This window comes from Micromys minutus, assembly GCF_963924665.1.
Source record: "Micromys minutus genome assembly, chromosome: 2".
In the NCBI taxonomy this organism is placed as follows: Eukaryota; Metazoa; Chordata; class Mammalia; order Rodentia; family Muridae; genus Micromys; species Micromys minutus.
The window spans coordinates 94,350,885-94,364,921 of NC_137971.1; the positions used below are offsets into that span (position 1 = coordinate 94,350,885).

The 14,037-nt window shown below is 40.5% G+C and overlaps 1 protein-coding gene and 1 pseudogene across 4 annotated transcripts in view; both read right to left on the reverse strand.

The window, feature by feature from the left end:
* FAM168A (family with sequence similarity 168 member A) overlaps positions 1-14,037 on the reverse strand; it is a 127,257-nt gene that overhangs the window by 52,497 nt on the left and 60,723 nt on the right. The window lies entirely within an intron of this gene.
* On the reverse strand, positions 6,374-7,015 carry LOC308417769 (cytochrome c oxidase subunit 7B, mitochondrial-like; annotated as a pseudogene). The gene is made up of 2 exons: positions 6,772-7,015; positions 6,374-6,378 (listed from the first exon to the last, which is right to left on the reverse strand). The product of its transcript is annotated as a cytochrome c oxidase subunit 7B, mitochondrial-like (transcript).

The window sequence follows — 14,037 nt, forward strand, 5'->3', positions numbered from 1 at the left end:
ATAAAAATCAAACAATTCTCTCCTAACTAGGTTTACATGATAGATGGGCAATTTTTTAGGTCATTAAGTTTTGTTGCACCTCAGGATAGGGAACAAGTTAAATGGTGAAGGCAGGCAGTGAACATCTGGCTTGATGACAACGGCTCTGTGATTAATTAAGTCTGTTCAGGGTTCTGGAATGAAAGGTGGAGAATTGATGGGTTCCCAAGGACAGGATGCTGGGACTCTCAGAACAGGCAAACAGGAAATGCCACTGGTCCTTTCAGAATCCAAAACTTCCATAAACATGCTCAATGCAAAGCCCTGGCAAACAAAGCTGGGATTAATGGGGTCATTACACTCATCTAAAAATGGAAGCTACAACTCGAGGATATATGAAATAAGGTATGTGTATCATCAGCTCAATTTAGAAAAACAAAAACTCATTTCACAACCAGGCTGAGAATTAAACCCTGATGTTAAACTTACTAAAGGTAAAGTGATGCTCAGATATAAACAATGATGGTGTGTGACCATGGTGCTCCTGCACAGATAACACGGATGATGGTTGAATGTGTTCTCTAACTTGGACCTTCTTCTCCTCAACCAGTTCTCTGCCTAATGAGTCAGTGTTAAGTAAGACTGTTAAATGCTGTCATGATTTGAAAGTAGTATCCCCAAAAAGCATGTGTAGGGAATTTAATGGCCACTATAACAGTAAGAGGTGGGATGTTTAAGGCACATTGAGGGATCCACCCTCAGAAACTGATTAATGCTGTTGTACTGGGAGAAGGGTCCTCATAAAAGCATAAGAGAAGTTTCTCAATGCCGTTATACTGGAAGAAGGTTTCTTGTGCTTTTTCTCTACCTCTTGTTTTGTCCCTCTGTTCTTCTACCATGGAATGGCACAGCAAGAAGGCCTTGCCAAACACCTGCACCTCATTACTGAACACCCAACTCCAGACCTGTGAGCACATAAATCTTTTCTCTCTACAAATTACCCAATGTGAGGCACTGTTATAGCAGCATGAAACAGACAAGAGCATGTGCTGGGCAGCACAACTGGCCCTACAAACATCTGCGCACTCTCCTACTGAGAACACACCCTGTGCTGCTGATTGTTCATAATGTGAAACATTTTTATAGTCAAAGAAACACATCACCTGCCGCTGCTCTAAACTGGGAGCCCAGACAGACACAGGAGACTGAGACACGGACATAACAACATCAATTCAGTCCCAACCAGTAAATGACAGAAAAGAGATCTGCCAGGGTCTAACACTGGAATAAACCAGGTGAAGCTATGATCCCAACACTGGGGAAGCTAAGGGAGAACTGCTGTGAGTTCAAGGCTGGGCTGGGTTACACAGTAAGATTCTGCCTCAAAAGTAAACAAACAAACACAGCAAGACTGAGACAGTCACTGCTGAGAGCAGAGTCCCCCACTGCCCAAGGGATGATCCTTTTGCAGCAGAATCTGTATACTGCTCATGATGTCAGACAGACATCAGCTAAAACCACAAGTTCTAGTGTCAGACAGATTCAGGTTCAAGTTCCGTAATTACCACACATCAATTGAAAGCCACAAGCAAGTGTCCTAACCACTCTCAGTTTCCTCTAATCTCAAAATGTTAAATAATACTATATAAGAGTTTTTAAAATTAATTTATTATTATGTATTATTATTTATTAATAAGGTAGAATTTACATATAGTAAAATTCACTCTTTTAAGGAATATAGTTCTGAACCCAAAAAATGCACTCAGTTATACAAATAGCTGCAATTCTATAATCAAAATTCAAAGATTTCCAACTATATCTTTTTTAGTCAGTCCCCTGCCTTTCTCCCAGCTCCTAAAAATAACTCATCTACTTACGTTATTTTAAGAATTATCTTTATAGATTATGTATTATATATACAGTTCTTTATCAAATAGCTAACTAACTGGCATTATTATTATTTTAGATGAGATTAAAAGATTTATTTATCACATGTAGTATTGTGCCTGAATGTATTTTACCGGCCATGCGAATGTGGGAACTCACAGACGTCAGTCAGAGGGCACAGAACCCCTGGAACTGGAACTATAGTGTGAGCTGCCTGATGTGGGTACTAGGAACTAAACCTGGGTCCTCTAAAAGAGCAATACATGCTCATAACTGCTAAGCCATCTCTCCACCCCAGTGTACCAGCTAAGGATGTGGCAAATAAAAGGTTATTTGCCTAGCACACACAACGCTTTACATTTGAGTTTGTGTGTTCCATATCCCTCCTCAAAACCTATGCTGAGGGCAGGAGGAAGGGTCTAAACAAGGAGGGATCGTATTTCTGTATTGCCTACTAAACTCCTGAAATGTAGCCTCAGACATGCAGATAGAGCACTTACATATATAAAACAAATTTTATGTGAGTGCTCTATCTGCATGTACACCTGTATGCCAGAAGAGGGCATCAGATAACAGTATAGATGGCTGTGAGCCACTATATAGTTGCTGGGAACTGAACTAAGGACTTCTGAAAGTGTAGACAGTGCTCTTGACCGCTGAGTCATCTGGTTTTTAAATTCCAAGTCTAATACAGAATTTGCATTTAGAATGTGTAAAAATTTTATACATCTCAATGGTACAAAACCAATCAAAAATTTAAATGTACTTATTTTATGTGTAGGAATGTTTTAGCTGGATGTGTATACGTGCACCACCTGCATGCCCAGTACCTGCAGAAGTCAGAAGACATCCAATCTCGTGTTTTAAACCATCATGTGTGCTGAGAATGGAACCTACCTAGGTCCTATGCAGGAGCAACAGTGTGCTCTAACTACTGAGATATCTCTCTAGCCTAAGACGACCTACGCTTTCAAGAGACTGGGAAATCCAGCTCTGCTAAGAAAATTTACAAATGGCAAATAAACACAAAAAATATGCAAATCAAAGTCACACTGAGAGGTCACATCAAACAGCCTGGCTGTACTAAACAATGAAGATAGTAAGGCGGGAATATAATTCAGTTGGTATAATATCAAGCATGCAGAAAGCTCTGGGCAGCATAGACACTGGATATGTGTTATATACAGTAGTATCTTCCAAACTAAGAGGGAAGGACAGAGAGGTTCGTGAGAATAAGAAGGTAAACAAACTTTGCCTGTCCGAGAAAGCTGAAATTTGCAAAACTCGCAAGAGTTCTTTTCAAGCGTGAAAGAAGGATAAGCTGCTAGGGGAGGAGATGACTAACCAGGCTGCAGAAAGGTAGCTCCATGAAAATATTCAAAAGAGATCACTCAATGGGTAAAGGCATCTGCCACCAAGTCTGACAACTGGAATTCAATCCCTGGAACTCATATGGTGGAAGGAGAGAACCAACTCCCACCCACTGTCCTCCAAACTTCACATCGTAGCATGGCATGTTCCCTCCTAAAATAAATTAAATGCAATTTTAAAACAAATTTAAATAGCCAGATGGTGATGGCATAAGACTTTAATTTTATCGCTCAGGAGGCAGAGGCAGGCAGATCTCTAAGTTCAAGACCAGCCTGGTCTATAGAGTGAGTTCTAGGACATTCAGGGCTACACAGAGAGACCCTGTCAGGGGTAGGGAGGAGTTACTAATAAGGGGGGTAAAATGTACCTCACTGACAGTATTTGCTTAACACATGCAAGGCCCCAAATTTAATCCCAACCTGGGGTAAATACTATGAAACAATCCAGCTGGATGGATTGAGCAGGACCGAATCAGTTCTGAAATACAATGGAAATGCTCTGCAGATCTTCTGGCAGGGCTGCTAAATGGACAGCATCAGCTTAAGACAGAGTCCTCCTTCCTGCCCTCTTCTCCCTAGACTCTTTCCTGCTGTCTGGAAAGAGGACATGATAATTGGGATTTAGCAGTCTCCTTTTCCTTGACATGACCTTGAGAATAAATGCCTTATGCCAAGGACGACAGAAGTAGCTTTGATTTCATGGAACAACCATTTTAGTCCTGAGCCACACACTCCTGTACTTTATGGATGGCCAAATAGAACAAAACAAAAAACCACTATACTTAAAATGCTTTATTCGTGGAGGGGAGAAGCACATGCCACAACATAAATGCGGAAGTTAGAAGAAAATTTACAAGTCAGTTCTTTCCTTCCACCAGGTAGATAGATCCTGAGCCATCTCATCAGCCCCTACTGAATGTTTTTACATTTATTTATTCTTTGTTCACTGTTCACCTTGTGTGGGGCTCTGGGTGCGTGTACGTTATGGAGTCAGAAAATTATAGTACGAGTCCTGCTCTTTCTCTCCATTATGTGGGCCCTGGGATTGAACTCAAGTCAGGTTTCACAGCAAGAACCTTCACCCACTAAACCATCTAACTGCTCCAAATCCTACACCATCAACGGCGCCCCCTCCAGATTTCTGTTTTATGTAGCTAAACCTAATTATAATTAATAAGAGGAAGCGAGAGGAGTTTCAAAAGAATAGGTCATTCATTGATCTGTGTTTTGATGAGTGACAGGAATTCCCCAGGGAGAACAGGAAAAGGAAAGATCATTTGTGAAATCACACAAGAAAGCAGGACATTCAGAGAATGCTGAGTAGTTATGCAATGCAGAATCTGAAGAAAATCATAAAGGTATTCACATTCACATCCCCTCTTCTCAGCTGCGTTCACTCAGTCTTAGAAGATCTGAAAGGCCAGACTCGGCCTGGCTACATGACATCATGATCCCAGAGCTCTCTGAACAGCTCTGAACTCACTGTAGCTGTGTTGGTTTGTTTGTTTAGAGGCAGGGTATTGCTATATAGTCCTGGAACTCAGTATGTAAACCAGGTTGGCCTTAAACTCAGATCTACCTTCCTCTGGCTCCCTCCCAAGTGCTTGTGTTATAGGTTTATGGCATCACACATGGCTTCAATTCCATTAGACATTAACCATTTTCTTAATAAACTGAAGAAAACAGTTCCAGTAGATTTTTCCTTATGTCTATCAGTATGATTTACAAAGAAGCCCAGATTTTTTGTGGCTATCTTTTTCTATTGTTTTGTCAAATGCAATCAGACTACATTAGATTTCTGCATTTTTTAATTCTGTACACCATATTTCATTAGAGAATGCTTTAATTTAAAAATGAAATAGAGAACTGTAACTTCTACAAATCTGATAAAGGGATTGCAATATGGGAATGGCTTTTACAGTTAACATAAAGATCTCTTCATGCAAAAGCTCAACTTCGGTGCCTGCCTAAAAAGAGATGCTCATCTGTAAAATGTCAAGTTCCAACTGCCACAGCACTTAGTCCATTAAAACAACTAAGAAAATGGCTTGTTAGCTCATCAAGAACAGAACAAGGTGCTGGAAAGATGAAAGGATGCAAGCATGAGGACCCAAGTCTGATCCTACAGAGCTGGGCATGGTCACACATGCATCGCTAAACCCAACACTACAGTCATGGGCAAGCACAAAAACAAAAGAATCACCTTGCTGGCCACCAGGCTCGTTCCCAGGCCAGCGAGAAACCCTGTGTCAAACGAATGAAGGGAGAATGATAGATGGGTCACCGAAAACCCCCCCTGACTCCACACACATGCACAGACATATGTATCTCCCTGACTCCACATACATGCACAGAAATATGCATCTCCCTCTCCCCTGGCCCCTCCGTGTGGGGGAAACACCACAGGCAACTAACTGTTTATTCAGCAAATGCCTTTGCAATGATACAGAATGTCTTCTCAAGGTTATGGGTTTTTAAAAAGAATGAACAAGTTTTATAGACAGCCTCTCAAAACGCAGAATTAATTATTCATCAAAACAAAACAACCTTAGCAGGTAAAAGCACTGCTACCAAACCTGAGAAGCTGAATTTGATCCCAGGAACCCATAGGGCATAAGAAGAAAACCAATTTCTGAACATTGTTTTCTGACCTTCACACATACATCACAGTGTGCACATTCACACATTAAGTAAACAAGTAAATACCATCACCGCCCTGCTCCCCCTCAAGATTAAATGGCACAGAAGCATTTCAGATTTACTATGAACTAATTCTCTTGTTTAAGAGAGTTCATCCTGGGCTGGAGAGATGGCTCAGTGGTTAAGAGCACTGACTGCTCTTCCAGAGATCCTGAGTTCAATTCCCAGCAAGCACGTGGTGGCTCACAACCATCTGTAATGAGATCTGATGCCCTCTTCTGGTGTGTCTGGACACAATGTACTTATATACATACATAAATAAATACATGTTTTTTAAAAAGGGAGTTTGTCTTTTCTTGGGAAGACATGTGTATAAGATTTACAATAATTTTATCATAGTACAGTTTCTGTAATACAGCACAGTATTACAGCATAAACTCAGAGATGTCATTTTCCTTGGTGGAAGGATCAAGAAAAGCTTCCATAATACAACACTTTTATTCTGTAAGGCAAGTACAGAGTTAACAATGATCTTTTTATGGATATCTTAAAAAAAAAAGTTTATTTGTTTAAGGTGTTACACAGTGACAGCTAGGTACTCAAATGCATAACATTATGCTGTTTTGCATCTCAGACATATGCATAAACTGTCAACTGTGTGAACAGAAAATGAATGATGAACACGTCTGAACCTTGAACCAAGTCTTGCTCTAAGTCACAAGGAAACTTAGAGTTGAATTTCTTTCTTTCTTTCTTTCTTTTTTTTTTTTTTTTTAAGGTTTCAAAGGTACTTTTTTTTTCCCTCTTCGATCTGCCATATTTTAATGAGTACATGATTCTTTGACTTGGCATTCACTTATGAATTGGTTTTGAAACAATTCCTTGATTATTGTACCAGCTGGTGTGACTCTCCATTCCTTTGGGGTGACTTTGCCAACAGGGGACAGGTTCCATTCTATTCCAATTTGTGTGGCTGTATATGTCCAAGTAGAAATACAGAAGATGCCTCCACCTGCTAATATAGCATTTCCATATTTGTCATGGAAATTGGTTCCCTCTTCTGATGGCTTTGCCTTGCCACCACTTGCCGAATGCTTTGAACTTGGAGACAGCTTAGCTTTTTTGGCCAAGGGCAACATCTCGGAGATGAAGATGGAACTGCAGTGACTACAGCTGCTGCCTTGGTGCAAATTCACCCAGGTACCCTTGCAAGGAGTCCTGAAAAACTGGATTTCTTCTAATCCTTACTAATAAACATAACTGGGATTACATTTAGCCTGGCTTCTTTTGCTATGTCATCTCTGTTTTCCCTTCATGCTAATCTATTCATTTTAGATCCTGTTACACATTCTGTCAGACAGGGTCTCTTCATGTTGTCCTGCCTAATCTCAAATTTGTAATTCTCCTGCCTCTGCCTCCTAAGTAAGATTTCGAGCCACCACACCTAGTTTATCATGCTTACTTGTTTATATATAGAATATCAATATTTTCTTATTTATGATCAGATCTTACTAGACAGCCTAAGCCTCAAAAATTCAGCATTTTCCTCCCTTCACTAGAATTGACTGTGCTACCACATCTGGCTACCTGGCTAGCTTAGGCAGTTTGCTGTAGGCATGTGTATGCATATGTAATATGCCTGTGTGTTCATGTATAAGGCATGTATCTATGTGTGTGCAAGTGAAGGCCCAACATTGACAATGGGTACCCTTCTTAGATCAGTCTCCACTTTATTTACCATGTCGTGGTCTCTCACTAAACCTGGAGCTTGCCAATCCCAGCTAGTTTAGTTAGCCACCTTGTCCCACAGTCGCCTAACTCTGCTTCCTCAGTGCTGGGATTATAGGTGGCTGTCATGATGGCCTAGCTTTATAACACTGGCAACAAGACTCATGCTTGCACTAACGAGCACTGTATTCAATGAGCCATCCCCTCAGTCCAGAATAAGCATATTTTAAAAACTTAATTCCCTTTAAAACTAATATAAAATGTTGCTATAAAACTAAAGATGGTGTAATTAGTTTCTTCGAATTTAAAAATTACGTGTTTGAAGGCGAGGTGTGAGAAGTACACATGCCACAGTGTATATATGGAGATCTGGGTCATCTGGAGTTGGTTCTCTCTTTTCACCTTTAGATTAAACTTGGAACATTAGACATTTGCAGTAAGCACTTTACCTGCTGATCCATCTCACCAACAAACTGTTCAGTTTTCTAGGATGGCTGCTGATAGTTTAGAGTGAAACCAGACCTCACGAACAAGCCAACAGTAAAGATCTCTCATTTTGCCCCTGAAAGCTAAAAAAGGGAAGCAGTCTCTGCTGGAGGAATTCTACTGCTTCACAAAAGAGTCTATTCTTCAAAGGCTACCATCTTCTTAACCTCCACATGCATGGCCATGGACGTTCAGGCCATGTTGGTTTCTACACATACCATTGTCCCTGACCTAACGATATCTTTCTTACCTATTACACAGGTGTAGGTGTTGGGGCAACATGGCTAATTTTTAAATAATGTAACGTGAATAGAGCTGACAGAAATTTAGTGGCACTAAACTACTCAAAACCCTAGAAAGTTTTGCTTGTCTTATGTTTTTGTGGAGTTTCAAAATAAAACATACACAAGTTACAATTTCACACATTTTATTTTATTCATTGAGGTCTTTCTATGTAACCTAGAATGACCTCAAACTCACTATCCTCCTGCCTCACCCTCCTAGAATTATAAAAGTACGCCAACACACCTAGCCAAGACACTATTTGTTGTTGGTGTTGTTTTTTAATACCTATTTGTTAGATTTCTATTTTCTGGTAAAAAATGACCACAAATAAGGCTGACCATTATTAACTTTCAAGATAATATCAAAAGCACACTTCAAGATTTTGCCCCTCCCTATGTCCTAAGAATTCCAGATTGAGTTAACAAAGGCAAATGTAAGCAGAGCACTTAAATGGAACGTGCTCCATTAAGAAAATAAATTATATGTTCATTAGGAAGCAAAATGGCCCTGAATAAAAAAGACAGTGTGGTATTAATATTTGAATAAAGGCCGATGTCTAAAAAATACACTTTTTTTTAAAGATAAAACATCTGTATCTTCCTGGGTGTTGTGGATAATACATCAGCAAATATTTCCTATGTCAAAGTAGGAATATTTTTAGCATTTGCTAGTGTTATTATCCAAATAGAGGACCGGTTGTTAATTAATCAGCAAGATCAATGTAAATGAAAATGTGAATGATCAAATCAGGTCAGGAAGAATGTCCGCCCCTCTCTGATAGGGATATTACCTGCTGTTTCCCATCCTCCCTAATGCCGCCCCTGGTCTCACAGACTGCCTGGACGGCCTACTCCCACATCTCTCCGCCCACTGTGCCTGCGATCTTTCCCACTGAAGCCCCTGGGCTTCAACCACTTTTGTCAATGTTCCCTTCACTGCCTTACTCTAAGTGAAATCCGTTGTCTCTCATAAAAATATTGAGAAATTAAAGCCAGCATATGCTACACAATAAAGTCCTGTAAGAAGGAAGGAAGGAAAGAAGGAGGGAAAACAATTTTAAGCATAATTACTATTTAAGCCAGCAATCCTACATTGGGGTATTTTCCAAAATAATTGGAAACTAAATGTTTAAGAGGTAATTACTTTGTTTCTGAGACACTGTGTAGCTAGCTGGCATGTATCTGAGTTGTAGACGAGGTTGGCTTCACACTCACAGAGATCCATTTGTTTCTGCTTCCTACATACTGAGATTAAAGGTATGTGTCACTGTGCCAAGCTTGAAGAAATATTTGTGCACCTGTGTTCTTTGTAGCAACATTCATGGTAGCCAAGGGGTAGTAACAATGCAAAAGTCCACTGGTTGATTTTATGTATATATAAATGCAGTGTAGACCAGGCAGAGCAGTGCACTCCTGTAACCCTAGGACTTGGAAGGCTAAGACAGGACTTTCAGCTCAGGGATAGTCTGGTATATAGACCGAGTCTGCATCAGTCCAGCTTCACAGAAAGACCTTGTCTCAACAAACATGTATCCATACAAAATAGAATCAACTATTTAAAAAGAAAGACAAACTGAGCTGTGCAGCCAAGACAGCTCAGCTTGCCACATAAGGCTGGTGACCCACAAACCCACGATGGAAGGAACCTATCAACTTCTGAAAGCTGCCTCTGACTTTTCACATGTATTATTACTTAAGATAGGCCAGACACATACTGTGGAAAGCACTGGGGAAACAGCACTGAGCAAAACAAACATCCTTGATCTTAGAAGCTTATGTTGGTGGTGGATAGAGTATTAAAATATATTCTATAGAATAAAATGTATAAAATCCAATGTGAAGAAGCGTCTATTCTGAATGGCTTTTTTTTTTTTTTTTTTTTTGGACAGGGTTTCTCTGTGTAGCCCTGGCTGTCCTAGAACTCACTTTTTAGACCAGGCTGGCCTTGAACTCAGATCCACCTGCCTCTGCCTCCTGAGTGCTAGGATTAAAGACTGACACCATTGTGTGTGGGGTTTTTTTTTTTTTTTTGTATTTGACATGTTTTTATGTAGTTTTAAATTTTAAAAATCGCTCGGGTACAAAGAGAAGCAGTGTATGCTCTGATGAAGCAGAATGTTGTAACTGAAGGAAGAGCAATGACTCTGGAGGCAGAAAGCTCTTCTGCTGACCACCTAATTCTCTTTATAAAACATCAATACCATGCCTCAGTTTCTTCTTCTGTAAAAGATCATAGCTTGTTATTATGCTTGGCAGTAATCACAATTTCTTTGTTTTGAGACAGGATCTCATTCTGAGGACCAAGCTGACCTGAAACTCAATGATCCACGTGCTTTTGCCTCCTACACTAGGATTAAAGGCATGAGCTACCACAACCTCTTTAAGTACCCTAATTAGGTTGTTGTCCTTTCCAGGAGAACTGAGGTGCGGATTCAGGGAAATGTCTACAGTTATACGGCTATAATGGTGACGGACATACGTATAGGAGGCATGGTTCAGAAGTTAAGAGCACTGGCTTTCTTCCAGAGCATCAGGGTTCAATTCCCAGCACCGGCATGCTAACTATAACTCCACTCACAGGGATCTGATGCCCTCTTCTGTCTTCTGTAGGTACCAGGCACACATGTGGTTCACAGAAATATATACAGGCAAAACACCCGTATACATTTTTGAAAAATGAATTTAAAAAAAAAATTGACTGGTCTTAGAGTAAAATCCAGTCTTGTCAGAGTCCATTTTTTTTTTCCGTTATGGGATCCTGTTTTATAACAAACCCTCCCTGCAGTGAAAAACCCAGAGCTTCTTTTCACAGAAGTTTCCCTTCCTAAGACTGAGATCTCTTGAGTTCAATGGGACTATACAAGCTGGGTTAACAGGTTAACTGAATTAATCAATGCATAAGCCCTTAGCCTGCCTGCCGACCTTCACGTGTAGCTCTACCCCAAACCTGTACAGGTTAAGCACAGAACACAGATACTTATCAGTCAACAAGTCTCAAACACCAGGAAGGATAAATAAATTATACATCATACATGAAGGCCACTGCTTCCAACCAGGCCTTTGAAGAAAAACACTCTGCTAGAAAAACACATAGTTGTCACTCTGGGACAACTATGATCAAAAGTTAGCTTCAATCTACTGAAAACTATTGTAATTAATGTCAGTACACAGGATCTATGGAATAAGGAAAAAGAAGAAATGAAACTTCCATGTCTTGATTTGGGTTATTATTAGGAACACCGTGACCAAAATCAAGTTGGGGAGAACAGTGTTTATTTGCCTTACAGTTCCCTATCTCTGTTCATCAGCAAAAGAAGTCAGGACAGAAACTAAAACAGGGCAGCAACCTGGAGGTTTCTGAAGCAGAGACCATGGAGGGGTGCTGCTTACGAGCTTGCTTTCCATGGCTAGTTCAGCCTGTTTTCTTATAGAACACGGCCCACCTGCCTAAATGTGATCCCACATCAAAAATTAACTAAGAAAATGTCCCATAGACCTGCCTACAACCCAGGCTTTTTTATTTCTTTTTTCTTTTTTCTTTTTTTTTTTGTTAAATGTTGCACCCCAACTGCAGTTTCCCTGTCCTCCTCTCTCTCAGTCCTTCCCAAACAGCCCAAACTTCTAGAGGCTGTTTCTTAATTAAGGCTCTCTTTGATGACTCCAGCTTGTGAAAAGCTAAATGAAAACTAACCAGGATGTTTCATATTTTCACTTATCTTTAAATAAGTCAGATACTGGAAATAGTTTTAAAAACATTTCCCCTGTATACCAGACATATGGCACATGCCTTTAACCCCAGCCCTCAGAAACCAGAGACAGATAGATCTCTGTGAATTTGAGGCCAACCTGATCTACTTAGCAAGTTCCAGGTAGGACAAATATATACAGTAAGACATTATTGAGAAAGGAAACAACAACAACAACAAACAAAGCCAACAGCTCCCCATATCTGTTTTGCTGTGCTAACAAACACAGGCACACTCTACCACAACTTCATAAGGCTGCCTTGCTGGAAAACTCCCTGCGGTCTCCTGGGCCCCGGTTCCGTGAGTCAGATGCAGCCTGATAGCCCCCTTCCATAGCTATAATAGTACGCTGTACCCTGGGCGTGACCTCACCAGACAAATAAACACATCAACTGCCAGGCCCACAAACATTTCCCTAAATAAGTAAACATTTCAGAACTTTGTTCCAAGTAACAACAAAACCTGATTCCAAGATTCTTTTTTTTTTTAAAGATTTATTTCTTTATTTAATGTATGTTAGTACAGTGTAGCTGTCTTCGGACACACCAGAAGAGGGCATCAGATCCCATTACAGATGGTTGTGAGCCACCATGTGGTTGCTGGGAATTGAACTCAGGACCTCTGGAAGAGCAGTCAGTGCTCTTAACCACTGAGCCATCTCTCCAGCCCCCTAAGTTTTTGTTTTGTTTTTTTTTAATTTTCTCCATATCACACTGAAATCCATGTGCAGTGATACATGTCCACAAGCTAGCACTTAAAGGGCGAGGGCAGGATTGTGGTGATTTAAGGACAGCTTTGGTGACATAGTAAGCTCCATGCCTCCCTAAGACCCTGTGTTTAAAACAAAAACAGTATTGCGGGATATTTTGATCACTCTGTGAACCCTGAGATTGTACTGCTACTGGAAAAGCCTGTTTTTAGTTGTGGTGTGGTTCAACCTGAGCACATACCTTTAATCCCTCTGGCTGGAATTCAGATATGCCCTTAGTACATACCTTTAATTCCAGACATTGAGGGCAAAGTTAATTTGTAGAAGGAAGCACCCAGGTTTGAACGTGACATCCTGAGCAGCAAAGTGATGAATCAGGAAAAGATCTGAGAGAATAGGATACACCCAGCTCTCACGAGAGGGGAGGGAAGCTACTTGAGGAATGGAGGAGAGACAGGAGGCAGTTTTACTGGGACAGTTATACAGAGAGAGGTTGCAAAGAGAGAGCAGAGTTGAAGACAGAATGAGCCAGTGAATGAACAGAAGATTAGAAGAGATTGACAAAGTTAGTTGGAGGCCAAACAGAGCAATTCAGGAGACGCAGAGAGGAGCCAGACTGAGTTAGTCATCTTAGAGAGGAGATTTAAGTCAAAACAGTTGAGTTGACTAGCCAGCAAGAGTTCAGAAAGAACTAGAAAGGGTGAGCTGATTCAGCAGTATGTCTCAAAGGCTCACAACAGTCTAGACCTAGATAAGGATGTACAGACTAGAAGGTTCTAGGACTCGGCCAAGATTAGCAGACGGAGGCAATAAGCTTTGGAGATGACAACTACAGAAGAACAGAAGTCACTTCCACTAACCGGCGTGGCTTGGATGTGCCCACATTTAATACCAGCGCTGGTAGACTTTTGGGAGTTCAAGGTCAGCTTGGTCTACAAAGCAAGTTCCAGGTCAGGGTTACATAGAGAAACAAAAACAAAACATGAAGTCCATAGAAAACAGAATGAAAATACTAAAAAGGCCATATTACTAATGGGAACTGCTTCATATGCAAATAAGGTATATGTGCAGCCAATGATAACTGTCTTAATATATTATAATCAATGTGATATTATAATCAACATGTATGCAAGTGTCCAAAACAGGCTTCCCTGTGCCCCGTTCACAGAAATAGAAGAGCCCTGAATAATCCAGTCTGACATCATTGT